This window comes from Anomalospiza imberbis, chromosome 9 (genome assembly GCF_031753505.1).
Source record: "Anomalospiza imberbis isolate Cuckoo-Finch-1a 21T00152 chromosome 9, ASM3175350v1, whole genome shotgun sequence".
In the NCBI taxonomy this organism is placed as follows: domain Eukaryota; kingdom Metazoa; phylum Chordata; class Aves; order Passeriformes; family Viduidae; genus Anomalospiza; species Anomalospiza imberbis.
The window spans coordinates 17,707,030-17,734,734 of record NC_089689.1 but is presented as its reverse complement, the minus strand read 5'-3'; the positions used below and the strand labels follow the sequence as shown (position 1 = coordinate 17,734,734).

The 27,705-nt window shown below is 35.4% G+C and overlaps 1 long non-coding RNA gene across 2 annotated transcripts in view; it reads right to left on the bottom strand.

Moving 5' to 3' along the window:
* Window positions 1-24,915, bottom strand: part of LOC137479478 (uncharacterized) — a 73,934-nt gene extending 49,019 nt beyond the window's left edge. Inside the window, exons 1-2 of one of the 2 annotated variants that reach the window (XR_011002278.1) lie at window positions 24,771-24,915; window positions 1,065-1,158 (exon numbers count right to left, since the gene is read on the bottom strand). This is a non-coding gene — a long non-coding RNA (uncharacterized lncRNA). Of the gene's footprint in view, window positions 1-1,064; window positions 1,159-4,074; window positions 4,217-24,770 lie in introns of those variants that run through there. The other variant, XR_011002277.1, reaches the window with a different exon arrangement.
* Window positions 24,916-27,705: the final 2,790 nt, after the last annotated feature.

Sequence of the window (27,705 nt, the reverse complement as noted above, 5' to 3'; positions counted from 1 at the left end):
TCATTTTACTTTTCTTTGGTGATATGTGCTTCTCTTTGGTGACAGGGGCTTGATGCTTGCAGTGTTTCATTTCTCTTGGGACCTACTGTAGGCTTCAAAAGATAAAAATAACCTATTGTTCAGCAAGCCACTGAACAAAGTAAAATTGTATTGTAGTATAAGTTTCTTTGACAGGTTGACCTCATGAAGAGAATTTAGCTATTTTTTTTCATTTTCCTTACTGTGGCTTTGGTGAATTAGGCTAGGATATTGATTTTTTTGGCAACACTGAAATCACAATGGCTTTTAATTTCAAAGATGCCTGTTTGTCTTATTACATGTCTGTTTCTGAAGAGTTACATGAGAATTTAAGCCTTACTACCTTAAACTACATCTGCTTCCCACTTTCAGGCCTAATAAAGCCTTTCAATTTGCTTTCCCATTTTTTTTTAATCTCACCTAAACATGTGCTCAAGCAGAGGGCTGCAGATCATTTCCTCTTAGTTCTGACTTGATTCAAAGCATTTGCCATATGCATCTATTCAGCACCAAACACACTGTACCCAGCTTTTTCCAAAAGATTCAGAGTCTTGGTCATCAAAATACACATGAAATGCTTAACATAATTTTCCAACCATCTTTGATCTGTGTGCAGCTCAGAACATGGATGAGGGGACAGAACAGAAAACACAGAATATTACCAAGGCAGAATTTAGAAATGCAATGAGGAAAATTTCTGGAGGTAATATTAAAGCACGCTGATTCCTGTGCCAGCATTAAAAGCTAAAGCAAGGGTCATTTTTTTTCAGAATTCCTCAAAGTAGTTCATATTGCAATTCATAAACTTGAAAATCCGAAACTGAATTGAAAGACTAATTCCAACTAAACATGGAAATACTATATGGCGTTCACTAAACATTTCTGCTTCTTCTTTAGAAATATTTTGGATTTTGAGTGATTTTTTATGATAATAATGTAGCATAAATTTTAAAACCATAAATTCTGTGGTTATTACAAGGACCATAAACTAACTGGAAAAATAATCAAAAAACAGGACATCTAAAAAAGAAACTAGTAAAACCAACCAACCAACCACCTAAATTCACTGGTAAAAGCACTGAAATTCTTTTTCTGACAAGGATTTTTCTGTTCTGAAAGATTCAGGAAGTGACTTTACCACTGTCCATAAATGAATGGAATGATTATTAACAACAAAAATGCTCACAAAGGTCTTCAAGTTGGAAGCAAAATAACAGGTGAAAAGGACATCAATTTTTGTTATGTCAACAATTGCATTTAAATGCAGAAAAATATATTATTTCATATTGTTTTTATTTATTATCATTGCTATACAATATTTGTAAGCAATGAATTAAGATAGATATATGCTCAAAGTTTTAACTGATTTTTTCTTATATTTTTCTATTCAGAAAACACACACAAAAGAAAGAGATAATTAAAATACTAGTCTTATTTATATCAAAAGTTAATTTGTTGAAGGTGTCTGTCTTATCTTTCAATTTTAAGTAAAATTATTCCTGGTGGACATTTATTAAATATTTTAATCTAGTCAAAGAGATAAAAAGAGAGAGAACTCTTTTTCTGTAGTTATCTAGAAATACTAAAAAACAGATTTCACAACCAACTATTTCTTCAATCAATGCCTAATTTAATTACTATAGTAAATATTTTATAGCATTAAAAACAGGGGAATATTTTTAAATGTTTATGTCTGTATTTCAGTTAAGTTCAATGTGTATTATGATAACTTTTTTTGCCTGAGGTTCTTCCACTGCATAGGAAAAGAAAGTTTATTTTTATTTTATCACTATAGTTCTTCTGTATCTTTTTGCATTAATATTAAACATAACTGTCCCAGTTTTCTCTCTACTATTTTCCACTTGCCAATTTCAGACTAATAAGCTAGGATTTGGGGACCGCTAGAGGGTTATATGAGCCTTCTACTGAATTTTAAGTCAAGTTAGTCATATGAATCTTAATTATCATGTGTAGGAAACTGATACCTCCCTAAGAAATCCCTTGTGATAGAAACAAAAAGGAAAAGTCAAAAGAAAATTTTCCATTCACAGATCGTGAAAGCTTTTAAGTTCTTGACAGCAAGCATTTTACTATTTACTGCCTTAGGTTACTTAAATGTGTTTTGAGCAAAATAAATATACCCTTCAAAAAATCAAAACAAACTAAAAAAAGGCAAAAACAAAAGATTGTGAGAAGAAAGAATCATTATTGCATCCATTTTACAGTTGGGAAACTGGGGCAGAAAGTTTGGGGGATATCAGTAGCAATGCAAATGTGCAGAAAAAGAGCTGAACCCTAAATCCCACCTCTCACATTTCAGTTTGGCCCACTCTTGTATACATGGCCTGAATTACAGGGGAAAAGATCTGAGTTTCCAATGAAACACAGGGGTTTGGTTTAATCTCTAGTGTCAATGAACAATCAAGTGTCAACTGTTTAAAACGAGATGTTCACAGATTCTGGGAACCCGTGACATTCATATACTTTACAGAATCCTGTGTTACTGGGTTAAGCAGCAGCTGAGAAAAGGGCCGGGTTTCCTGTGCTCTCACAAACAATCTTTGTGGGCCATTAATTTGTTGCAGCAATCCCCAGTGTTAGATATCTATGTTCTTTATACTCAATTAGAATACCCTCTGCATTCCAAAAGTATATGATTTTATTCTCTGCAAATCAAATAGTTTCTGGGTTTTCAGGACACTGTGACTTCACAGCAATAGGCACTGCTGAATTTCAGTCTCTCTCAGACTTAAAAGTATCTACTTTATTCAGTCATCAGTCCCTGGGTAACATTTGTGGATTGGAATCCTAACAAGTAAGAAGCTGATCTTGCTTTCCAGTCTGGTCATTATCACATCCTTTGTCAAGAGGCAAGAAATCACTGATTCATGCTCTGATTTTCAGGCAGGATTGGTTCTACTCAGACATCAACGATGTCCAATTCTGTGGCAGTTTCAATCACAGCTATCCATCTAATATCCAACAGAAAAAAACCCAGTTCTGCTACTAACACAGTCCTTAAGTGCTGCTCTCTGCAAGGTGTCCAGACCTGGATTCATCTTCAAGTGACTCTCATCTTTGCTCAAATACAGCAGTTGACCTCTTGGCAGTGAAATATCAGGGAGTCAGCATAAACGATGCTCAGATACTCACTTAATGGAAACTCAAATCATTTGTCATGATGGAGGAGTCCCTGTGCATTGCTGCAAGTTCCAAACAATCCAATGTCAAGAGTCGTCTTTCCTCAGCCCATTTCAAAGGGTGCCTTCAATTATCTTTGATGCATGACTTTGCTCCTCCTCAGTTCTGAGCTAGATGCCATTTATATTTATCGTGCCTCTTTTTCAAAAACAAGTTTGCTGGTTTTAAATTTCTAAGGGTATTGGTCCACTATCATTTAAATCACTGACTTTTTTTACAGTTCTGCCAGTTTTCAGTTTTTTACTGCAATTTTTGAACAATATTTAATACCTAATTAGGATTTTCCCTCACTCTAACCTGGCAAAGCCTCCATCATTTCTGAATACTCAGCTTTTTCCTGTCTTCCATGTTGAGTTCCACAGCAAGTCTGGAAATACATTACTTTAGAGTTTAGATAAACTATGTATTTTCAAGTATGGTGTGGGCAGTATTAACTAAAGACAAAAACTGGTGACAGGCAAGGGAATCTCAAGAAAAAGATATTTCAGAGAAAGTAACAAAATCAAACATCTAATTTTTTCATCTGTTGACTTTAGCAATACTAGGTAATGTGAAAGTTTCTTATTAAAAATTCAGCATTTTACCAATTTTTAAATACCACATTTTCCACCTATTTCTTTTTCCTTCTAACTAAGGTAAAATTCAATGTGAATTTTAGTCACTCCTCCCATTTTCTCCCCCTCTGAGAAAATAATCATTGAGCAAGGGAAAGCAACTCCTATGCCCACAGACCATTTACATGACAGGACAAACTCAGAAGGACAAATAGCAGTGAAATTTCATTAGGAACAGTCAATCTCAGCTAGATATAAATGCTGAAAAGTCATGATTTAAGTGCCAGAGCAAAGCCAATACCTAAAGAAGAGCTTGTACCAGGACATCATCTTGGTGCTGGGTTAGTGAGATATCCTAAAAAAGACTGAAGAATACACTGCTGCAACATGAGGGTTTGGCCCACATGAGGAGAACTGAGTTTGCTGTCTTAAGGTGGGAAGTGGAGAGGGAATTGACCCTTAACTGGACAGAATGCATTTCTCCCCCTCACCCTTCCCCCCCACCAAAAAAAAAAGGCAGGAATGCCAGATTAGCAATGGCAACTCATGCAAAACTAATACACAACCAACCTGCAAGGAATAGAAAGAGTATATGCAAATATTACAAATATGGCAACCTTGAAGGACAAGTTCTTGGTCTTTGAGAAACACAAATTCACTGTGACCCATTTCAGCTATTAATCTAGATATTTAGACAATGGCCATTAAAAAAACATTGCTACTGCATGGAAAGATATGCCTGCAAAATATTCCAGAGAAAGCTACTCCTAAAATGCCTCTGTTTAAAAAGCGTTATTAGATTGCTTTAAGCAGTATCATTGCACCTACTTCTTGGCTCTTCCAATTGATGTCAGGATAGGTGAGGAGCAAAAGGCAGCTTTAAGATTATGGATTGAACCACAGAATAGCCAATAAACCTTTGGGATTCTTACAGGATGGAAAAATTATGGATATGTGAAGAAAAGAGACTGAATAAGACTTAGCTAGTCCCTGTGACTTCAACTTTGAAGCCCAGAGTGCATTGACAAATACATATTTTTTCCTCTCTCCACAGATACTGCTTTCTAATGACCATGGTATTTCACAGAGACTCTCCCCATCATTCTGCTTTATGGGAGACTGGAGACCAGCACAACTTGATTCCACTTCTTTGTTCCTATGCACTTTACTATGCAGCAGCAGAACACTCAGTTTAGTTTCACCCAAAAGTAAACTTTAGCACAAAGAATAATCCTCTGAGTGTTTCAGCCCCTTTCAGTATTTCAGTATGTTTAAAAAGGCTATAGATTTCTCCAGGCATAATATATAGAATGCTGTATTTTCACTACAAAATTCAGTCATACCAACAATTAGATGTTAAAAAAAACCCTTAATAACCAAAAATTTTATCCTTTTTTCATACAGAATAAAAGGATACTTTCTGACACAATAATAGAGATACACAAAATTTAACTAGTAAATATGAATTTACAAAGATTCATTTCCAGCTTCTCTAGGTTGACTTACTCCCAGCAGGGATTTCTTCCCAACACCACATTCAATGTTATAAAAATTGCTCTCTTGCTATATTTTTTCACAGAGCATACACAGAGTTTATCCAGAAGGTTTTCCAGAAAGTAAAAAAAAAAAAAAAAAAAACCAAACAAACAAACAACAAAATACCACAACACCCCTTTCTGCAAACACTAAAAAGTAATGTAAGCCATTTTCTTAATGCTAACTGTTCTTGTAGTTCAGTCTTTCTGCATACGTTTTATATACCTCAGGCACAACTTTTAGAAGAACTCAAAGTCATCCAGAGAGCACACTTTGAGTGTCATGATTTTGATTCCAAAACACAGGCCCTATTGCACACTTTCATCTTGCAGGCAAACATAATATAGCAAATCCTTCATCCTCTGCACTCAAAATCTGTCCTAGCTGAGAGCTAGACCTTATGCTGCCTTTTCAGCCAATTCAAAGTTTTAACTTTCCTTAAGTCTTCTTTCCCACACACAGAGCACACAGTCATAAGCTTCCTGCATCTGATTCACATCTTTGGTGGTTTTTGAAGCACTGCCTAACACACTGTCCTGAATGGACCTCAGAAAACACCAGGGCTGTTCTCAAAAGAAAATGCATTCTAAACTGTGCAAAAAAGTACATGACAAATATGATTTCCTTACTATATAAGAGTAGAAAGTGAATTTACTGAAAGATATTTCCTGCACCAAATCAGTGTTTCTGCTAGTCCTAGGCTTCTTTAGTAGTAATTATTGAATAGGGATATTGAACTATATTCTGAAAGGTTTTATAGCTGACATGTTTTGTGAGGATCAGAGCAATTGCATAAAAACAGAAAAAAACCTGTAAAATTTGAAAGTGTTTTTGTGTACGGAGAAACTCTGGATGAAATACCAATAATCTATACACTGAAGAAGTAGCTCATAAAACAAAATAAACTTCTCTCAGAGCAGCTGGCACTCACAGCACATTCGAATTGAACTGGAGGTCTCCAATGATTATTTCTCCTAAAGAATACTTAGTATATCTTGACTGGTTTTTTTCTTTTTGTTTTTTTTTTGTTTGAATATAGTTTGAAATAGAAATTTATACTATATTTTCATTTTATATTAATTTTTTAAATAAAAATTAGATAAAATCACTATTTTACAAGTAATGAAGAACAAATTATACTCATGGTAGGGCTTGCCTTTGTTTCAAATTATCAAATTTTGTTATTATCAAGATAATAACAAAATTTTCTAACAAATGTCAGAACATTTTAAAGCTGCAAAATCTTATTTGGATCTGCACAGTAGCATTCTGTGGATTCATTTCAAGTCTTTTTGCACAGACTAAACAATATTTGTATTGGCAGACTTCGTTAGTCAAGTGACAATGTACATTCCTTTGTGGAATTGTATATTTCAAGATCCAAATGTTAACACTAACTATTGCATTAGACAGAAAAAATGAAGTTTTTGTACAGAAGCAGATGTTTTCCAAGGATAAAACTACACCTAAATACAATTGTGTCATTTCCATGATATTTGAAGGTTAAGTGCAGACTGTTTTCAGCATCTTTAGCAAGAATTGCTCCTCAAAAATTTTCCTCTCCCTGTATCTGAATGTAATTCATATCATAACCTAATATAAATTGTAAATCATGCAGTTTCCAACAGAACTATGATGAATACACATTCAAATAAAATAAAAAAGTGGTGCAGCAATATAGTCCCTGGAATTTAACACTCTGCGGTCAGAAGGTCACATATGTTAAGTTTCTTATTTATATCCCTATTAAAGCTCTGATCTGTGGGAAGCAGGATAGAAGCAATATGACTCATTTTACAAATAAAGAATGCATTGTTGTTGTACAGTGCATGTTTTGTTTCTGGGCACTTAATGATAACAGTGCATGAACTACAGGTGACTATAATAAGTGGAAAAAAGATCTTCATCAGGAGACATAAATATTTGATCCTACTACTTCTCTGGTAAGTGCTTCATTAAAAGTGTAACAAAATATATATTTTATGAATGATTCATGCAAATTAAAATTCTTCATTACTTTTCCTGGCTCCTATATCCCTTTGAGCATCAAATTATATACAGGCTGGCCAGATATTTTGACTGCATTTATGCTGAACAAACAGCATATAAAGAAGTAAGAATAAGGATTTCATCTACATTGCATTTTTCAATTCAAAATAGTGGGTTATTCTGGTCTGCAGATCAGCCCGGGTAATTTGAAATCAATGGGGCAAGAATTTATTCACTAGATAAGCCTTCTCCATAAAATTTAGCAAAAACCATGTCATGGCTTACTATTTGTCCCAACCAATTTGACCTATTTTATTAATATTATTCTGCTGTGCATCACATAGGTACATAAAAAAATGATATGCTGACAGTTTTGCTTCAGCAAGGTATTAATCTCCACTCCAAGATTTTATTTCAGAAATTATAAAAGAACACATGTTCTTAATGCTCTAGAGATTACACAATAAAAACAAACAATGGTAAAGAACAAGAGAGGACAAATGATAAAGTGTTGAGCATTTAGAAAAACAAAACTAACTAAAAGCTGAAACAAAACCAAAAAGGCTGAACTCTTTTGAATGAGTGGGAATTATTTGGGAATTTGGGGGTTAGTTGTTTTGGTGTTGGACTGTTTTGAGGCAAGTGTTCTACTTCTGGCCTAGGGTACTAAAAAAGTCACTATTACATGTACCCAGATCCATAATACCTACACAGACTTGTCATAGCCAAAACTCTTTCCAATGTTGTTTTGGGTTTTTTGGGGTTTTTTGGGGTTTGTTTGTTTGTTTGTTTGTTTTGTTTGTTTGTTTGTTTTTAATATTGGCAATAGATGCTGAGGTTTTTTTCCTCACAGTTTTATACCCTAGTTTGAATGTGCTTGAATGTCTGGTAGGACAGCATTACCCTGGTTATGGCTTCTTCTTTCTGGCATAAATATGCTCCCTTTGAGCATATTCCTTTTTAGTTGCAATAAAAAGTGTGAGTCTTACTGTTTGTTTTCTTTAGGAGAAGCAGCTGGAAAGTCATAATTATGTTCACTTCCCACACTGGTAAAATTGGGAATTTAGTTTTTATGCATTTTAAATTATCTATAAGGATAGACTAAGCCACTTCCACCTTGAGGCTTACAAGTTTCCCAGCATCTAAATCATATTGCTATTAAAAAGGGGGTATGTTTCATTTTTAATTATATTGAGAGTAGCTAATAAATTAGTTTGCAATATGTTACATAAGTAAAAGTACGGTATCACTGGAAAGAGACAACATTATAATACTGCCATCAGCTCCAGTATTTTGATAAATTCAAACTTGAAACACAGCAAACAGTTGATGATTGCTTTGTGGACATCAGGAGCCAGTTAGTGGAACCTCAGTCAACAAATGGTCTTTGAGGAAACTAAAAGAGAGTGGAAGAAGGAGAGGTTGCAAAGAAAAAGAATGGTGTCAGAGATCCTGGAGGGTCAGAAATGCTGTAAAAGCTTCAGTGCTCACACTTTTTGTACACCATATACCTCCTTATGCCTTCTGTTTGTCTTGCCCACATAAAACACTGTTTTGGAATAGGGCCCATCTCTTGACAGAGTACCTAATAAAAGTTTGTGGCCTGCCTATTCCTTTATCAAGAGCCAATAAGCAAACATCAGTATTGAAACAAAATGCCATCACCTTTTTGACCTAAGCGTCTATGCAAAATTCAGGCACTGACTCCTTGATTCTCTCAAGAGGAGGAAATGATGATGGAGTCCAGAATTTCTTCAGTACAATCTGCAGTAAATTGCATGTTAAAGCCCAATTTTCTTGAACACAACAGGGATCAAGCAGCAGGAGATAGCTTCCTTGCTCACAGCTTTGCTTTTTAGCAAGTAGTTTACGCAAAACTCTTTGCTTTCAGTATAACTGCTTCTGTGTTTGCACCTGGAGCTTTCTTGCTCCTTTCCCATGCACTCCTAGAGCATGTCTGCCCTTCTCCTCACATGTCCTGACACACAGTTAAAACCAAAATCCTTTCTCAAATTCTGTATTTAACTGTATTTAACTCTATCTTTCAGCCCACTATTCTGCTCCAGCAGAATAATGAACAGCACTATACACAAACTGAATTTTTAGGAATTGTTTCAATATTTTCAACTATCTCTAAAAACAGATGCATTTAACTGTTCCCTTATACAGCTTGAATAAGAGGGGGTTGTTACATTTAGCAGCTGCCCCCAGGTTTCTTCCCGTCCCTAACGCAACCATCACAATACCACCCCACTATTTCATTCTTTGCTGAACATTTTATATTGCCTTTATATTTTCTGCTCTACAAAGAAGAGTGCATGTAGAATATTCCTTTTATACTCATTTTCATAAGTGGAACAATCTTTCAAAAATGACAGGGTTTTTTCCATCTCATTTTTTTCCTCTGTGCCATTAGCATACACAAAGCTCAAAGCATTTTCTGAGAAACTAGAAATGGCTTTGAACAGATCACCTTTTTCATAGGATAGTTCTACAATCTGTCCACCAAATTATCTTTTTAAATTGTTTGGGAAGTAAACTTTCACCCTATGTCCCGCCAGATTTACACAGCTACTCAGGGAGTCTCTCCAGATCACCATCCTCCTGGGCTTTCATGCTGCACACTGAGCACCACATCCCAACTTGTGAGTAGCTCTCATTTGACAGACAGGCCTTATCAGATTTTATAAATTTAGAAATTCAAGCAATGGCAAAGCATCAGTGTTTGGTGAGAAACCATGATCTTGCAAAGAGAGACTAATCTTGTTTAAAATCCTTCAACCTACATGTGGAAGCCAGCCAAAAATACTATAAATCAACATTCTTCACTTTTATAGGGGCTTTCAGAAAAGTCAAAATGGAGCTACATTATTTATGCTTTATGGGGAGATGTATTTAATGTTTATAAATCCATTTGGATAATAACACTGACAGATATCTCTTCTAATGTACATTAGAAGAATGATCACCTACAACATATGAAACCTTTAACATTTCCATGTTGATCAGTCTTTGTTACTTAATAAAAGTTTTCTAAACCTCAATAAAACTGTTTTTCTTAAATGTGTTAACAACCATGAATGTCAGAAAAATACTTTCTCTTTGAGCTTTGAGAATGACGTATGCGAAATGGCATCTTCAGTCTTTTGGATTCTAATAGTTCTCAAGAGAATGGCTCTACCGTCACTTAAATAACATAGCAGGTTTTGACAGCAGCAGTTTCAAGAAATCTGTTACAAAAGGAAGTGTCCATGCTGATGACATTGCGCTAATATGAAAATTACTTCTAACAACTATGTTAAGTCTCTGAGCTCTGTGTGCTCTCTGTTTTCTATGGTAAAGGTCTCATGAACTGGCAAATCAGGAAGTTAGTAAACACTGCAACTTTAGAGAGACATCTAGGACCTAGAAAGAGGCTTGTAGAGTGCTAAAACAGTCAACTCTAAGCTTGACTGAGAAGCTGCAGCTCTGCAGGCTGGGACTGTAAATAAATAACTAATGCCTGCCTTTGCAGACCATGCTCCAAGCAGGACACCCAGCACCAGCTCTGGCCCAGCAGACAGCCCTGCCTCCTGGGTGCTTATTATCTGTAATAAAAGAGGAAACTGAAATCTAAGTTTCATATAATGAATAGGAAATACAAGACACCTTTATTGTGACCTCAGTGGTGTTGATGTCTTTAAAAGATCAGCAAACACACCTATGGGACTGCTATTTATAGTACAGTAAAATAAGGATTATGAAGAAGGATGTTTGAATGCTGTATTTAAAATATGAGAAACATGAAAGATTTTCAGTATCATAAATTCCTTTCTACTTTGATACACTGTGCATATGGCACTACTGTGGATGCATGGTGTTACCAAATAGAGACTGAAAATTACAAACCCACAATGATATTAAGAGATACTAAACTTAATCTCATTGTTCCATTTATTTTTAAGACAAAAACAGCATAAAGCTCACAGACTTTGAATTTAAAATAAATAAAGTAAGACAAAAAGAGATGTTTCTATCAGAACTGGAAACCAAGAGAGCTTGGTCAGAACATGTATAACCTCTGCTGTCATAACAAAAAACTAATGGTGACAAGCAATCTATAGCAGAAAAGAAACATGCTGAAATGCATTCCATAAATACATGTCAAGAAGGATACAAACGAATTGCAATTTTAAAAAGAGGACAAAATCTCTGCAAAACAGTCCAAATTGTCTCTGTGCTAGGAGTGACCCTTTCTACATCTGCTAGCAGATCTGACAGCTCCAGTTGCCAGTATAACATATCTGGCATAAGGAAGGATTTTCAGAATCATAGTAATAATCTTTTCACAACTATCAACACCCACGGAATTCACTCTTTGACATCCACACAGACAAACAGAAAGGAAATAAGATTTCCTTACAAGTAAAATGGCAATATCTCTTGTTATTATAGGTTCCATGCTAAAACGATGCTAAGAGAAATTGTGAGAGCATTATGAAGTACTCAAAACTAAGTAAAAATTGTCTGTTCTGTAATTTGACAAATCTTATCCACAATATATCTTCTGGAAAACACAAACATAACACTGTTTTCATGTCAATTCCTAAGAACTCTGTACCCAAAAATTTTGAGATGTCTAAATCAGGAAATGGTTTAATTCTCTGTACCAATACTGACTCTTGGCTTCTGCATACCTTTCATTATAGTAATTATTGCTGGTATGATGGCTTGGCTTTCTCTGAAAAATATATACTACACCTTCCTACATGTATTTCCATGCATGCACTGTCGTAACAATTCTGTTGTTATCATGGCCCTAAAGCATATTTTGAGACTTCAAACAAAATCCTAAAACCTGTGTTATATTTACAGTACGTCTATCACTCCCAGAACTTGGTTACAACAGCTCATTACTCACACACAAACAAAATATTACCTCTCTCAGGCAAGCAGTCACTAGAATCATTCATCAGTATGGAAATGTAAGTACATATTTTCAAACAGGATAGCCACAAAATTAATAACATTTTACTACACCTCTGTTTTTAAAGTAGATGTAATTTCTTCAAAATGGTACTAGTCCATTTCTAAGACAAAATTCACTCTTCAGTGTTCATTATCTGTTTTTAAGACATCATTCATTAAAAAGAAACCCATCCAACCAAAATAAAACTAAAAACCAGCAAAATAATCCAAAGTGATGTTATTATCTAAAGTCTGAAATTTTTTCAGTGTTCACTATAACTTGTACTGTAAATCCAGATGTACCTTCAGACACACATAAAGCCAGTTTATTTTCAGTAAGACTCCTTTTTAAGACATTTGTCTTGTGATTCCTAGTGTTCTCAAACTGGAACATACAATAGGAAGAAGCAGTTCCTTCACAATGCAAAGGGCTCAGGAGTCTGAGGACTCCACAAGAAGAAAACCAGCAAACCTTGGCTACTTTAGTGAAGACTTGTCTGAAAGAATCAGAGCTAAGCTTAACTAAATAAAGTCTCCACAGGAACCAGAGCTAAGCTTAACTAAATAAGGTATCCTCGGGAACTAATCAGTTCAGTAGATAACATTAGTTTTATTCTGGCAGATTAAGCTGGAAAAGCCTTCCAGCAAGATGCTAACACAGTGGACACATGGTGCCACTCATTTTGGCCAAGGCAGGCCAAATTATTCTGCTAAGACTCGACGACACAAGGAAAGAGGGGGAAGCTAAGTGATTAGCAATACAGCCTTGAATACTTCTAGAGCGTGTGATTCCTCTCTCTGAGCCAGATATAGTTTCTGAACAAAGACAAATTATCTTATGCCAATGGAATATATCCAGTACAAAGGCTCTTGACCACAGACAGTCTGAAACTAGTAAGCAGATATTTTCAGGCACATTAAGACCTTGAAGGGATGTTCTGTGACCTTAGAAGAACTGAGAAGGTCCCAGAAAAGCTCAGCACTTTGCTAATGACTAAATATGAAATAGACTTCTAAGAACATTTAATATCATAAAGCAAGAAACAAATGAATACAAGCCTCTAAAAGAGGCATTTAAGTGATTATCATGTAGACCTTAAAACTGCTTTACATGAAATTAGTCTATTTCAAATTAAATTAATATGCAGGCCCCTTCAAAATTAAGACTTCCAAAAACCCTAAGCTATGCAAGATCTACCATACCATGAACTCTTTCCAGCAGACGATTTGCCAATCTATCACAATTTCTTAACCAGTAAAGAATGATTTCAAATCATGGATCTTGAATGCTGTTTTCAAGGACATACATAGTGGGGATGATCACCAAGCTGGTTTTGTACAAGTAAATCTTAACAGATGAAGATCTAATTGCTTGTTATCTACCACCGTTCCATTAAAATACATGTGAGTGGAAAGGATGACACAGGAAAGACAGGAGAAGAAACAGAAGCTTAGAGACACAAAAAAAGTTTATCTATAAAGACTAGGAAAGTTTTAACAACAGTGCTGTTTTTCAAGCCTGTATACACTGACCAAACAGGTACAAGTGGAGAAACTGAGGAAGTTAGGGTATTTTTTTTTCTTTCAGGGAAGTTCTAAGTTTTCCCATGGGAACTCCAAGTCCTTTGATGACTCCTGTAACAGGTTATGAGGCCATACACCTTTGAACCGTAGCATGTACATGCAAAGAGTGCTGCTATTGAAAGAAGCATAACTGTGGGCAAAAATAAAAGCTGTGAGGATTCTTTTTCAACTAAATATAGAAAGAAAAATTTAATAAAATATAGCTTTCATAAATTCCATGGAAACAAGTATGCAGTATGCACTGTGAAGGACCTGCAACAAACCTTTGTGGCACAGTATCTAGCACAAATCCTTTACCATGTCATATGCATATCTCTGCCTGTATTTGCACAGCATGCTCTTATGCTAGCCTTAAAAAGCAATGCTTATGACAAAAGTATACAGAGACTAAAAATACTTTTCAAAAATTAAAATCTCATCTATTCAGAGATTCTTTAAATGAAATAGAAATCTGGATTCTTCCTCTGTTTTGGGAGGGTACACTGAAGATTTTGAGCCAAAAAAAACAGCATGGAAATTAGCAAACTGAAACAAAATTGCACTACATTTCCTTTCACAATAATTACAATTGAGGTACTGCAAGAGTAACTAGCATTAGGCTTTTCTATAAATTAAAATATTCTGAGGGAATAAGTCACCACAAATTCTTTCTGCAGAAAAAAGCCTCTTTACACAAGAACACAGAATAAGAAATGCACAGATACAGCCCAGAAAGATTAAGATATGAAACCAAATTCTAACCTAACAGAAGAAACATCAGTGGGATAAAACCATATGAACATTAATTTTGTCACAGTAATTTACAATGGGAAAAGACAGCAGTGACTACTTCAATGAAATAGTATTTCTCTGAAACAACAGAGCTCCCTGAAGCCGCAGGAAGGACAGATGCAGGTACCTTTTTCTTCCCCAATGGATCTTTCTGTAAAGAAGCTGATCTATGTCATGTCTGCTTTCCAGAAACAGATATAAACCCAAGACATATGGACAAGATGAAGGCAGCATACACACACAGCAAGGTAACCCTGAGCTCATTGTGCTTTTGGATCCCCAATGACTGCAATACCTGAACATATTTGAAAACAGGATATGAAGGGAATAGAAGGTCATTATAAAGCTAAAGGGACAAATTCACCTCATCAAACAGAGATTAACATGGGTCACTGATCATCAGACAAAAACCATCCACACCAGCTTTCAGCTGAACTTACAATACCTGAATTTTAGGAACTTTGTCTGCCAAATGATACTTTATCCTGAAGAGAGCTGTTAAGAATAAACCACATTAGAAAGCTAAAACAGTGACCACTAAACAGAATCTGGGTAACTTCAAAAACTTTGGGAAGTACTAATTAGGTGCACCAAACACTGAGAAATTACTGTTAAGAGTAAAATGTAGATACAATTAAATCTAATCATCTTGACATATGTTAGAGACATCAGACTAAAGAATGTAAAAGTAACTGAGACTTTAAAATCTGTACTCAGATATGAATGTTCAAATAATGTAAAGTGCTTCCATTTAGAAACTAAGATAAAAGAGAACCCACTTGCACAGAGGGTACTTTGGAGTGCTTACAAATCACACACACTCACAGTGAGCTACTCTTAATAATGTGTTTACAGAGCACACACTAAAAGAGAGTTTATAGAAACTAAGATTTTAGATATAAATTTTAAAATATGCTTATTGTTATTCAACGCTAAGCTATTCATTACTCAGCCAACATGCTAGAGCAGACAATATTCTGTCACTTCCTCTGAGTTTTCACTAATCTTATCTGGATTTCTTTCTGTGCATTTCTGAGCAATCAAAGGTTATAAGCTTGATATCTCTGAGTTAAAAACATCCCTAGTGTTCCTACTCTTCCTACTGTTTCTTTTTTGTATATATTCTTTCTTTTAGTGAGTCTCTAAACCAAGGATAAAAGAAAAAAAAATAAGATTATTTCAATCAGAATTAGAAGTTAGATTTTTTTCCAGTGTATTAAGCAAACCTCTTAAGTCACCAATTGATCCAAGCTGGTGTTATTAAGGATTGGCAATTCAATGTTAGGCATTCCTTCAGTTGATGTGCAAATTCAGGACTGTGGTAATGAAGCAAAATTCAAAGGCATTTGCATCATCTTTCAATGAGGAAAATTATTCAGAAAAGTTCATTTAAATTGTATACCAAAAGAAACCTAAAACTTAAACATACTCACAAGACATTGATAAATAGAAATGTTAAAGAATTTTCTAACTAAACTGAAAGGGAAACTGTGTCAAAATTAAAGTGTATTCAGAAATTCAACACACTTCCATCAGTGCACTGGCAGAGTACCCACCAGGGCCAGGTGGTTCCTGGCTGGGACCCAGGCTTCTGCAGCCCTCTCCAACCATACTAAGTGAGGCTTCCTAAGAATCAGGGGCCTGAAAGTCCTCAGAGCCCTACAGGAAAGTGCCAAAAGCCTGAATGGAAGCTAAGCTGAAGCATCAGAGACTCCAGACAGAACATTTTGGAGTCAGAGCGCGGACAGTAAGATATGGCAGCCCCAACACCAACACTCTTCCTGCACCTGAAGTGATGCAGAGTGAGGCCCCAGGAGCCTCAGCTGAATTCATTGCTGTCAGAGCTTTCACATTTTGTGCACCAGTCCTGGAAGCCTTGGCTTTCCAGCTGTGCTGGTAACCCAGGCTGCACAGACATGTAAATTGACTGGGAAATTTCTTTACAACAGGACTGTCTTTTCTGCTGTTATGCTTAAAGAAAATAAGTCACATCTTGGCATCATGACTCCATAGCATGGTCTAAGTGTATTTGTATTTGATTTAAACTACCCAGCTCAGGAATTGCTAAGCAATATAGCTATGGTGCCACTAGCTGACCATGCAGTTAACTACCATTTTCCTGGATGCAATTTATTCTGCTGCACATCCATGAAGTGGTTAACTGCTCTAACAGTGATTTGACCAGATAACTGCTTCTTCTGGGCTGGATTTCTCTCTTTTGCTAATTAGCACAGTGTAGCTAAACTAAGGATACACCACACCTACCAGTAAAGGCAAAACCTTAATGTATAAAGGTGAGGCTATTTTTTTTCTCGACAGAATAAAAATACAGATGGAAAAAACATGGAATTTTCAGACAGGTGTGAGGGGAAATGAGTGGTAGCTGCACTGTTTAGTGCAGAGAAATATATATGATGTGTCAACACATGGCAAAGTGTGAAGAATGTATGCCTGCATGTATAAAAAATACATGTATTCACAGTACTAAGCAATTTCAGCTAAAGAGTGGCAATTGTGGTATCTATTAAATCCATAAAAAAATCTGCAGTTGCTGTAAGGTTTGGTTAAATTTTAACTTCAAATTAAAACTCTACTGCAAAGATACTCCTTCCAATCCTACCAACTCATTTATTGTAAAGAAGGAATCATAACCTTATATTTATGTTCTGTGGGACCACTGCTAATGCTCTAAGTACTTCTGGTTTACAGCTCTTGCTTAGGATGTGAAATCAGTCTTTATCAGGGAGACAAATAACAGGCATGGAGAAATTCCCTAAAAATTCCATTAATTAGTCTATGGAAAAAGAATGACATTGCGTAATAGCAAACAGAATTTTCTACTTAGGCCATGCTGCTTCTGTACATTTTCTAAAATCATACATTTAAATCAGTATAGCAATGTAAAACTTGATATCTTGCTCTAATAGGAAAGTTGGGAACACTATAGTACTGTCTGGGATTTAAGATTATTTTATTATTTTAGGCAGGTAAGGTTTGGGGGTTGGTTCTGTTTCATTGAGTTTTTTTGTTTGTTCTTCCACTTTATTAGTTCCTAGGACCCTAAAAGTGTGACTTCTTGACAGAGACACTTGGTTCTGGGCACTTGCTTTCTCTCATTATCTCTGAAGAGAAAAAAAATACCTCTTTTGTTCCCCTTATCGGTTCACTACCTTATCCAAATACTCATTTCTCTTTTAAGAAGGAAAAGACAACTGAAATCATGCAGAAACTATGCCTTACATATTAAGAAAAACATTATCATTCAAGCAAAGTGCTAAGTACTCAGATAATAAAACTGAATAATTCTATTTCTAGGGTTTTCCATTTCATGTTTCTTCATTTTGAGCTTAACTTAAACAATTTAGGACAGACTTTTGTGACATAAAAGAAACATTTTCTCCACAAAACTTTGGAATTATATTACAAATAATTTATCTGTATTCAATTGTGATTTTTTTATACAATATCATTAGCAAAAATAAAATAAGTGGTGACATTTCAGATGGTGTGAACCAACAGAACTCTTCTGAACCCTATGGAGTTCTGCCAATTTCTACATTGGCTGACAGTTTGGACTTGAAAGTTACACCAGAAAATTAGAAAGAAATAAATTTCAAATTCTCTCTCCCTAAATAACGAAATCCCAAAGAAAGAAAAAGCTTTCTATGCAAACAATTTTAAAATAATGTGATAAATTATATGTTTTTGCCTGTTACTGCATCTGAGATACATTACTGGCAAGGTATTGAGGTAAAAAATGCATATTGCAATAAATGCAGCAGGGCTTTTTGGTTTGAGAAATAGTTTTTTAAACTTGATTACTTGATTATTTTTTCCTTTTCTCTTTTTCATAATGGAGTGAAAATTCTACATTCCCATGAAATGCACACAATTTTTTTCTTTCCTCATCCCTGTCCATATGGTATGACAAGATTGGATCCAAAACATTTTCTCATGAGTGAGGGTAAACTCCTGATCATTACTTTGAGCATATGGTAGCATTTTTTATTGTTCTTCTATTTATAAATACTTTTTTAGTGTTTATTAAATGATATAGAACAAATATCCAGCCTTGTTCATATATACAGCGATCAAGCATTCTGTGTGCTCTGCTTTGCCAAATGGCACTGGTATAACAATCATTAGAGTGACCCACAGCTGTGAATTGTTCAAAATAAAGTGTATCCTACAATCTTAATTCCTTATTAAATTTTAAACCAGGAAATATAATAATTTTGATTTCCAGTTCTAAAATATTTCAATACTTCAATATTTCAAGCAAAGATTGCATGATATGCACTACAATTCTCCACCAGCTCTGCTCTGTGTCACTTATCTTCTCCTGAGCTCATCACCTTTCACAGGAAAGAACCTGGCCAAGAATATTGAACCTTGGTGTGGTAAAGATCCATGTGACAAAAGGGTATTAAAACAAAAAGCTGTATCCTACATTACAATGGAAAAAATAACAAATAAGAAAACCCTACACATAATCCAGCAAGTACAAGTTGTTTTTCATGTAAAAAGTATATCAGGACTCCTCTTCAAGGGTTCTCTAGTCAAACTGATAGACAAGTAACTTTGAGGCTTTGTGCAAAGGCTCTGAGATGATTCAGTGTAAACTCTCAAATCAAGTGACATTTGGTAAATGCAAACAACAGAAGCATCAAGTGATAATCTGGAAGGATGATAATCAGGGTTACTGCACATCATTAATAATTAGGGACCTGCTTTAGCAGAAGAAGACTCCTTAGTTTCTGTGCAGGCAATATAAAGACACTGGTAGTTCCCTTGGAGACTGTCCTTTTCTCTCAGCTGGCAGTAAAAGGAACCTGGGACACAGGTTAGCCTGCTGAATTAGGTGGATCACACTGGTTGTGTGAATTTTCCCTTTACATATAAAAATTTATAGATTTTAATTTAAAGAGCAGCTGCCTATTTTTTTTTTTTTTTTTAATCAGGCAGAAGGCGAGAAAAATGGTTAATGGCAACGACTTGGGAAAAGTGATTTTGATGCTGCAGGCAAAATTGTCAGCTCATCTAAAGCAACATTGCACTTACTCTTTCAGAGAGCCTTGCAGACTTGTGAAAGCCCCGATTCTGGCTGTATACACAGCCAGGAAAAACTGTGATTAACAGCTAATCTGGGAAGATAGTTATCTGGAAGAAGTGCCTGTAGAGAAGGTAGATCCACTTTAGGTAAATTCTAAATTGTTCCTCTTTAAGATAAATGAGTTCAACATTCTTAGCACTGAGGACCAGGCAGTGGTTTTGGGGCTGTCCTTCCACATCACTTTTCTAGACACATTCAAAGTGCAAGCTCATCCATAAGAATGGCTTTTGCCTGATGGATTTCATGGGCCACCATTCTATATCTACGCGTAAGCAAGCAATGCTGCAAAAGAAAAACTTTCATAGGCTCAAAGAAAAGCACCCAAAGAAAAGCATCAGAGCGTGTAAATAAGCAAAATGGGGATACATCCATGCCTTAATTTTTGCAGGTCTGGCGTAAGCACTATACATCAAAATGCAAAGATACAAATTGTCTGTACAGGATGACCCAAGCGAGCTTCATGAGAGAAGGAAAAAATCTGTAGAAGTAAAATCAATTAGTCAGGTATAACGAGGGAACACAATGCACTTACTCCCCTCTCCCAAATCCTCATCTGCTCTCTGCAACTATGCAATGGCATCAAATCCAACTAAGTCACCTAGAAGGTTATTTCCCACCCCTAATTTCCTTCTTTTTTTCTTAAGTTAAATTCATGCCTTTGGGAAGTATATCTCCATACCAAAGGAACAACAATTTCAGGAGGCATATTACAGATAAGTAACAGAGATGTTATTAAACATCTCCAATCATAATGGAAAGAAAATTAGCTAAATCTTTGAAATAATATTTTTAAATAAACAAAACCAGTTAATTTTTCCAAAGGCCTACAGCAATTTCAGGGTAGCTGCCATCAAGAAGATTCAGACAGGCTGTCAGAAAGTAAATGTACATTCTGGCTGTGAAAATTGCTCGTCCCTGAGGAAGCCATGATTCCAAAATTATTTATATTTGAGAAAGAAATCCTTTTTTATTATTATCTTTCATTAAAACAGCAATTTATCATCGCAACACAACTGTACAAGTCCTTAGTGATTCATTTTACTGAATCTCAGAAGGAAAAAACCTCCAGTAGCAAGAAAAGTTTTACAGGGTGAATTTCTCAAGAGCTTAGTTCACTGGTTTGATATCTGCAAGCCAGAGCTATTTAGGTTTACACTCAGGGTCTGGCATGTTGAAGATTTTATTGCATTCAGAAACTGGCAGAGTACATACTGAGAAAAATGTGCAAGAGGCAAGTGGAGAGTGTGCTGGCAGATTCTTAGTTCATTTAAATCTACAAGAACAGCACTTTGACATCTCAGTCAACTATGCAGAATTCTTAACTTTCAATTCAGGCAAATATTAGGAATGAACAAATGTAAAAAGCTTAAGAAAATATTTTTTTTCTTTTTAAGTATGGGCTTTTTTCTCATCCTGTTTTGCTTTAAATCTCCATTTCTTGTTATAGTCCACTGCAGTTCTATACATAAATGCTAAATATACAAATAATCTTACTATAAGGTAATTATGTTAACTACTTTAGAATTGGCACAGGAAAGGAAGGGAAATGGTTGTAAATAATTTTCTTAAATTATAAACAATTGCTATTATTGCTGAAATAATACTTGAAGATTTTGATTTTTGCAAAGAGTTGTGCTGTTTTGACAAGGAAAAGTTCCCTCCTAAGATTTTTGAGAATTTTGCTCTTGTAAGCAGGCCAAAATATACCACACTAATATTGCCCCTCTTTGGTACAGAACTCCAGCAACACATAGCTCACATCTTGGGCAGATCCTAGAAACACAGAAGAGCAAAAAAATGAAAAGTAATAAGGTGGGGGTGGGGGGGAAGGAAGCATTCCAAATTTTTCAAGCTTCAAGAAATGTTAAGTTTGGGTCCAGTTCAAGTTTTTGGTGAAGATTTAACTCAGTTTTTATTTTCTTCAAAATGCCTGAGCACCCTCAGGGAGTATTCTCTTCCTAGAGAGCTCTTGGAAAACTATATTTTTTCACTGCCAAAAGGATCACCAAATGAACCCTGATGCAAAAGTTGGAAGTTAAACCATTTACTGTGGCAAATCCCAATCCCATGTTTGTTCTTCAGAAAGGCTTTTTTTCTTTACAAGGATTTTAAAAGATTATGCAGAACTTGTATATTTAGTGAAGCCTCATATTTCCAAATGAAAGTGACACTTTTCTATTATACTGCATTCAATGAAGCAAAAATTACTTCTCTATGCTTTAGTTTCAAAGATTCTTACACACTGAACTTGTTCCTTGAAAACATATTTTCTAAAGACATTTACAGCTAGAAATGCACTGCTGATCCAAAACATCAAGAAAAGGAACAGAGGAAGAGGGAGGATCTCTGAATAATTTAAAGCAGCCTCCTCCTTCAAAAGTCATTCTCTTTTTAATCTCTCACACTTTGTAGCCAGAGACTTTTTGCTGGGTTCTGGCAGGAAGTCAGGAAACAATATATCTGCAGCTTTAGAACAGGATGAAAAGAAACAACAAAAGGCCAGGAGACCCACTGCATGTTGTACTTCTACACAAAGTTTTTTTGCCAGATATTTGTCTGCATCCACAGGTAGAAACCCCTGCTTGAGGGCCAAATATCTCTCAACCACACCTTTACCTACACAGGGCATGAGTATGTGTGCACATGCATGTGCATGAGGACACACAGTCTGTTGCGCTAGAACAGATGTCTTCGATTAGCCATAGATATTTGTGTTATTCTTTTATAATGAGTTCTACTGGAACAAAAAATTGAATGAAAATAAATTATCTGCATCATTAACAAAGACAACAATAAACAACTGAGCTGGGCCAAAATTTCCCTATCCAGAATTTATGAAAACAGGCTTTTCTCTAACAAATTCTAATACTTCCTCTTTTTTCCATAATCATTTGTCAGAAGTCCAAAATGGCCCATTTTAGAGGATCTCTTAATTAATCCAATAAGGGAGGCCACTTTTCTTGAAGGAATACTTCACAACGACTCTTGGAAGAATCAGATAATGTGGAGAACAAAAGCTTCCCAGACATTGTCAATTTGCAAGATGAATACAGAAAACTCATCCAGTATTAGCAGTGCATTAAATTATTGACTGTTTCAATCCTTAAGTTCAAAAGTATTCTCAAATTTTGGCATACTATTTACCCTTTACAAAGGACTTTTTTGTGCTCCCCTGCTTCCCCCTCAATTTTACTCTTTTTCCATGATATTTTTAAATGAAATTCATGTGAACAAATGCAATATCACAACCACAAATTATTTTCTTTTTCTTTGAATTAGCACTTAGAACATTGCAAAATCCCATCAACATTAAGCTTCTGAGAGACTACCAACATTCATGAACCACAGTGTAACAATCACTAACCCCTTCAGTAATTGTTATGGAATTCTGTTTCTGTACAGAAGTGATCAGATAATTATTTCCCAAGGAACCTGCAGCTTTATTCTCAAAACCTCTATCTTCCATTAGAGCTTTCAAATAACTTTGGTAAATGGTTAACTGTGAAGTTCTAAGCACACAAGTCACTTCTGACTATCATTGCTCATGACAACAACTAAAGGCTCCTCCACAGACAGCCATAATTAACTTGAATGAACACCAGATAACTGGATTTCAAATCTGTCCAGGTGTCATTTACTTTGTAAAGTTATGCCACAGGAAAGAAACCAAGAAATTCAAAATATGAAGGAGATAGATAATTGTAAAAAAAACAAAGTCTGGCAGCTACAAGCATTTCACAGGCATGTCTGTGGTTGCTCAGCACATACCTGAGCCTAAGCACTGCAGAATAAGGAGATACCAAAGGAGCAAACCAAGCTTGCAACCTGACAAGCCTCCCTTTAAAATAAAGTAACTCTGAATGTATCCTTTCATAACACTATACTGTTCTCCTAGCCACCCTTTTTCTTCGGCACACATGTACGTTTTTAACCTGAAAATTCATGGCAAACAAATATCTACAAACCAATATAGAAAAGTACATTACAGTCAGACAACATATTCTCCTGAAGTCATGGCAGTCTCTAATCCATGTGACTAACTTGGAGCACTCTCCAACCACACTCCAGTGGAACTTCCACTGCCCAACAAGGCAAACCAATAAGCCAGATGTAAGAATTGGGAGAATAGTTTAACTGCTCATAGTGCATGCTATTTTTCATTGCCTCGTCATTGAGAAAAAGTCAACTAGGGTTATGTAGTCTCAAAAAAATTATAGTTGAATTGAAAATACAATGTTATGTAATCACTTTCACATCCTCATACTCTTTAAGATGGACACAGTGACTATGTTAAATCTATGAACAAAGAGGAAAAGAATAAATAAAAAGGCTTGTGCGAGAAACAATTTTCAGTGATGACTCGATTGCTGTATCAAATTCAAAAAAATTGTACTGTTTTAAGGTGGCTCACTCAACAAAAAGCCAAAAAAGTATTATATTGACAAGAACAAAGATTACAAATTTTCATTCAATATACAATGGAAAACATTGTGTAGATCATAAAAAATACTTCCACAAAGCTCTTAGTCCCTACATTGAAATCTAATATAAAGCCGAAATTTATAATCACATTCTCAGTAATTAGCATCACAGTTTGGGAAAGGAAACTGATAGCAAGTGCAACAATGTAGGCATTGAATATCCAAAGTATCTTGCTGATGCCATCTTGTCTACTATTTTACACTAACTTAATGACATGGAATAACAACAAAAACTTATTGAAATTGTTTAAATAGAAAATAGCAAACCTTTGACATTGAATTAGTACAACTAAAACAAGCAAATCAACTGCTATGTGTAGTGTAAGCAGTTACACACACTCCATTTCCATAATTGGGGAATACTTTTAAACTTGCAAAATATTTTCTTTCATGGTAAACTTGCTGAAAGTTTAACATATTAAAGTTTTGACTACACAGAAAATTCAGGGGCAGCAGAATGTGGGCTTCACATCATGAATTACTATCCAAGAGGATGTCATATCGTAGCCAGTAATGATCAATGGAGGGATAGATAGAACTCTAAATTTCAGTTGAAATTTTCAAATAATAATTTACCTCCAAAGCTGCACGCAACAGGGAGATACCCTGATCCAAAGGGTAATTTTGCCTTGAGTGAGGTTCATTCATTGTTCCTAGATATGTTCACCCCTTTTACACAAAATTCCTCTGTGATGAGTAGTTGAGGACTGCATTTTTTTTATTCTCTGAAAAGCAATAAGAAACAAAATAAAACCACCAGTTGAAAGAACTTGAGTTTGCAGAGGATTTTGTGGGCACTTGAAATCTGAAACTGAACAAAAGACTAGAAAGAGTTCCAAGTACATATCCTTTCCGAAGTAGTTCCAAACACTACAGTGGTGCAGTCAGGCCCACAGTTAGGAAATAAAATTAAAGTAGTTGTTGAAGACTCGCACAAATATTTAGCCCACGAAGACATACTCTACTACACAAGTTCTTAGGCTCTAAAATCAATAATACAATAAAAAGTAATAGCTCCTTCACTTATAGCCATGCTACTTAACCAGACATTTCTATGTCCCATTCATCTTAAAACACATAATTGGCTTTTCAGACTCCATCTGTTTTGTCAAAATCTAGCTAAAGATTTTATAAATAGAGCATTAAGTTGCTAACTGTAAACACATCCACTGAATTTAAAAATATCTGTGTAGCAAAAAAATTCAGAAACATTAGTTGTTAATTTTCTACTTCTATGTAAATGATCATGGTCTTATGTGTAAAATGTAAAACTAAGTTACACTCCTGCAACAGTAGAACGATTGTCTTTTAAGCAATAAATATCCATCTCACATTGTGGATGTCTCCTAATAAAAAAAAATTATTCATATAAAAATATTAGTCACAAATTTAAGAGCTTACAAATGGCAGATTTTTAAAAGTAAAACTCCCATATCATTGGAAGTATGCAGATAAAAGGAAACTTTATTTTTTGTTTTTTATGCTCAAAACTCACAAGTAGTAAACAAGTCAAAGTGTATATTCACAAGAAAATAATTTATTCATTTCATGCATTGTTTGCAAATATTACCTTTACTAAATCTCTAAGTGATTTTTTCAACCACTGGTAAAATTCCTAAAAATACTCAAGGAACTTCTACTGGAAATACTACTGACTTTTCAATGTTGATTTGCTGAAATTACAAAATGAAGTATTTTCTCTGTAATATTCTTTCTCCCCACATATCACTTCTGTGTATAGATGATATATGATCAGTATTTATTATTAATATTTTTATAAATATCCCTTTCTAAGGTGTATTAACACACCTTTTGGGAATCTATGACTTTCAGAAATACAGAATAAACTGTGACAAATAGAAGTGACCTGCAAATAAAAAGTCATCCCATCTTGAGAAACAGTTCCATGCACAACTGACCAAATAACGCAGATACAAAGGAAATCTTTAGTTTTGTGTCCTCTTCTGGAAACACTACCCATCTACCCTTGCCAGACAGAAAAAGATCCAAATGTCCTGTGAAATCCCTCTTCATGCTCCCTATGGAGATAACCCTCTGTCACCCTTGTGCCAAGAATGACACAAGAACAGACGAGAGACACAGCATAAAAAGGAAGAAAAGAAGGCTTTAATGGGAAGGAAACTTTGGCTTAAATAGACTGATATGGTACATTCTGATTGATTGGTTAGCTAATAAAAGCATCTTTCTCACACACCGTCCTTGAGAGGAACAGAAAAGCAAGGTGGAAAAACATCACCTGCAGATTGTTTAGACTAACAAGTTATCACATTCCAACAACTCCCTAAAAATTCTCACAAGCCACTGTGAGAAACAATTGCCATCTCTCTCTCCCTGACCAGGCTGGCATCCACAAACCCTCTTCCTGTCCACTACAGGTTACTATTTCTAAACATTCTCACCCTACATTATAGGACAACAGGTGAAATTTAACTAAATTTAATTTCCATGTGTCTTTGGGACTGGGATCCATCAGCAAGATGTCAACTCTGCCCCTCAGTTAATGCATCAGCTGGCCACTTTTAGGAAGACTCTACAGATTACTCAGAGAGGAAATAAGAAATTTGAATTCATTTCACTTTGCAGTGGTGAAAATAGCTCTGTGTGAGCACAACAAAGGAGTGTGATCCAGGATCGGAAAGTCACAGTGTAAACATCCAGGAGGAGTATCTGTTTTCTATTACACCACTTTGAATTGTATTATTGTAAAAAGCATTTTGATTTTCTCCAGCAACTTTTATATTGAGCAGAATAATTTATGTTTTTTTCAATGTTTTCCCAAGAAAGCATCTGATCATGATTTGAACACATGAAGCACACAGAGATACCATTCCACTTAATAAGTTGTTTCATGGTAAAGTAAGTGCCATTTAACATTTGTCTCATTTCAGCTGCCAGTCCATCATTCTAACTGCACCTTTACAATGTTCTACTTTTTCTGCACAGTGAGTGCCTTCTAAATTCCTTTTTTGAAAAGATTATACACATTAGGTTTTCTACAGCTCTCGTCATAGACATTTTCTTTACTATTGGTATAATCTTGGTAGTTCTGGATCATCTTTTTCCTCTATGCATCTTTTAAGTAAGCAATTTCAAAACTGTATAGAGTACTCTTTTAATGCCATTTTATAGAGATTAAAAAATTTCTGGATTTCCAGCTTGTATTTTTATGGATGACACAAGCCTCCTTATCACAACTCTGATCTGGGGGCTCACAATCAGGTGCTCACCTGCAGTAACAACCTCCTCCACCAGAAGCCCCAATTTTCAGGCCAACATTCTCCATTCTCTCACCTTGTTCCTAACCAGAAACAGCATCAGCTGGGAGTAATGCACATTTGTTATAGAGTATCGCAACAGCAAATTATACAAAAGATTCCAGGTGATTGTCCTCATCCTGCTGCTTTCCCAGTTTGTCAGTCTTTTAGCCACCATGTATTTCATCAGCAGTTGAAGCACTAAGATGCAAACACAGCTTGTGATTTGTTCCACT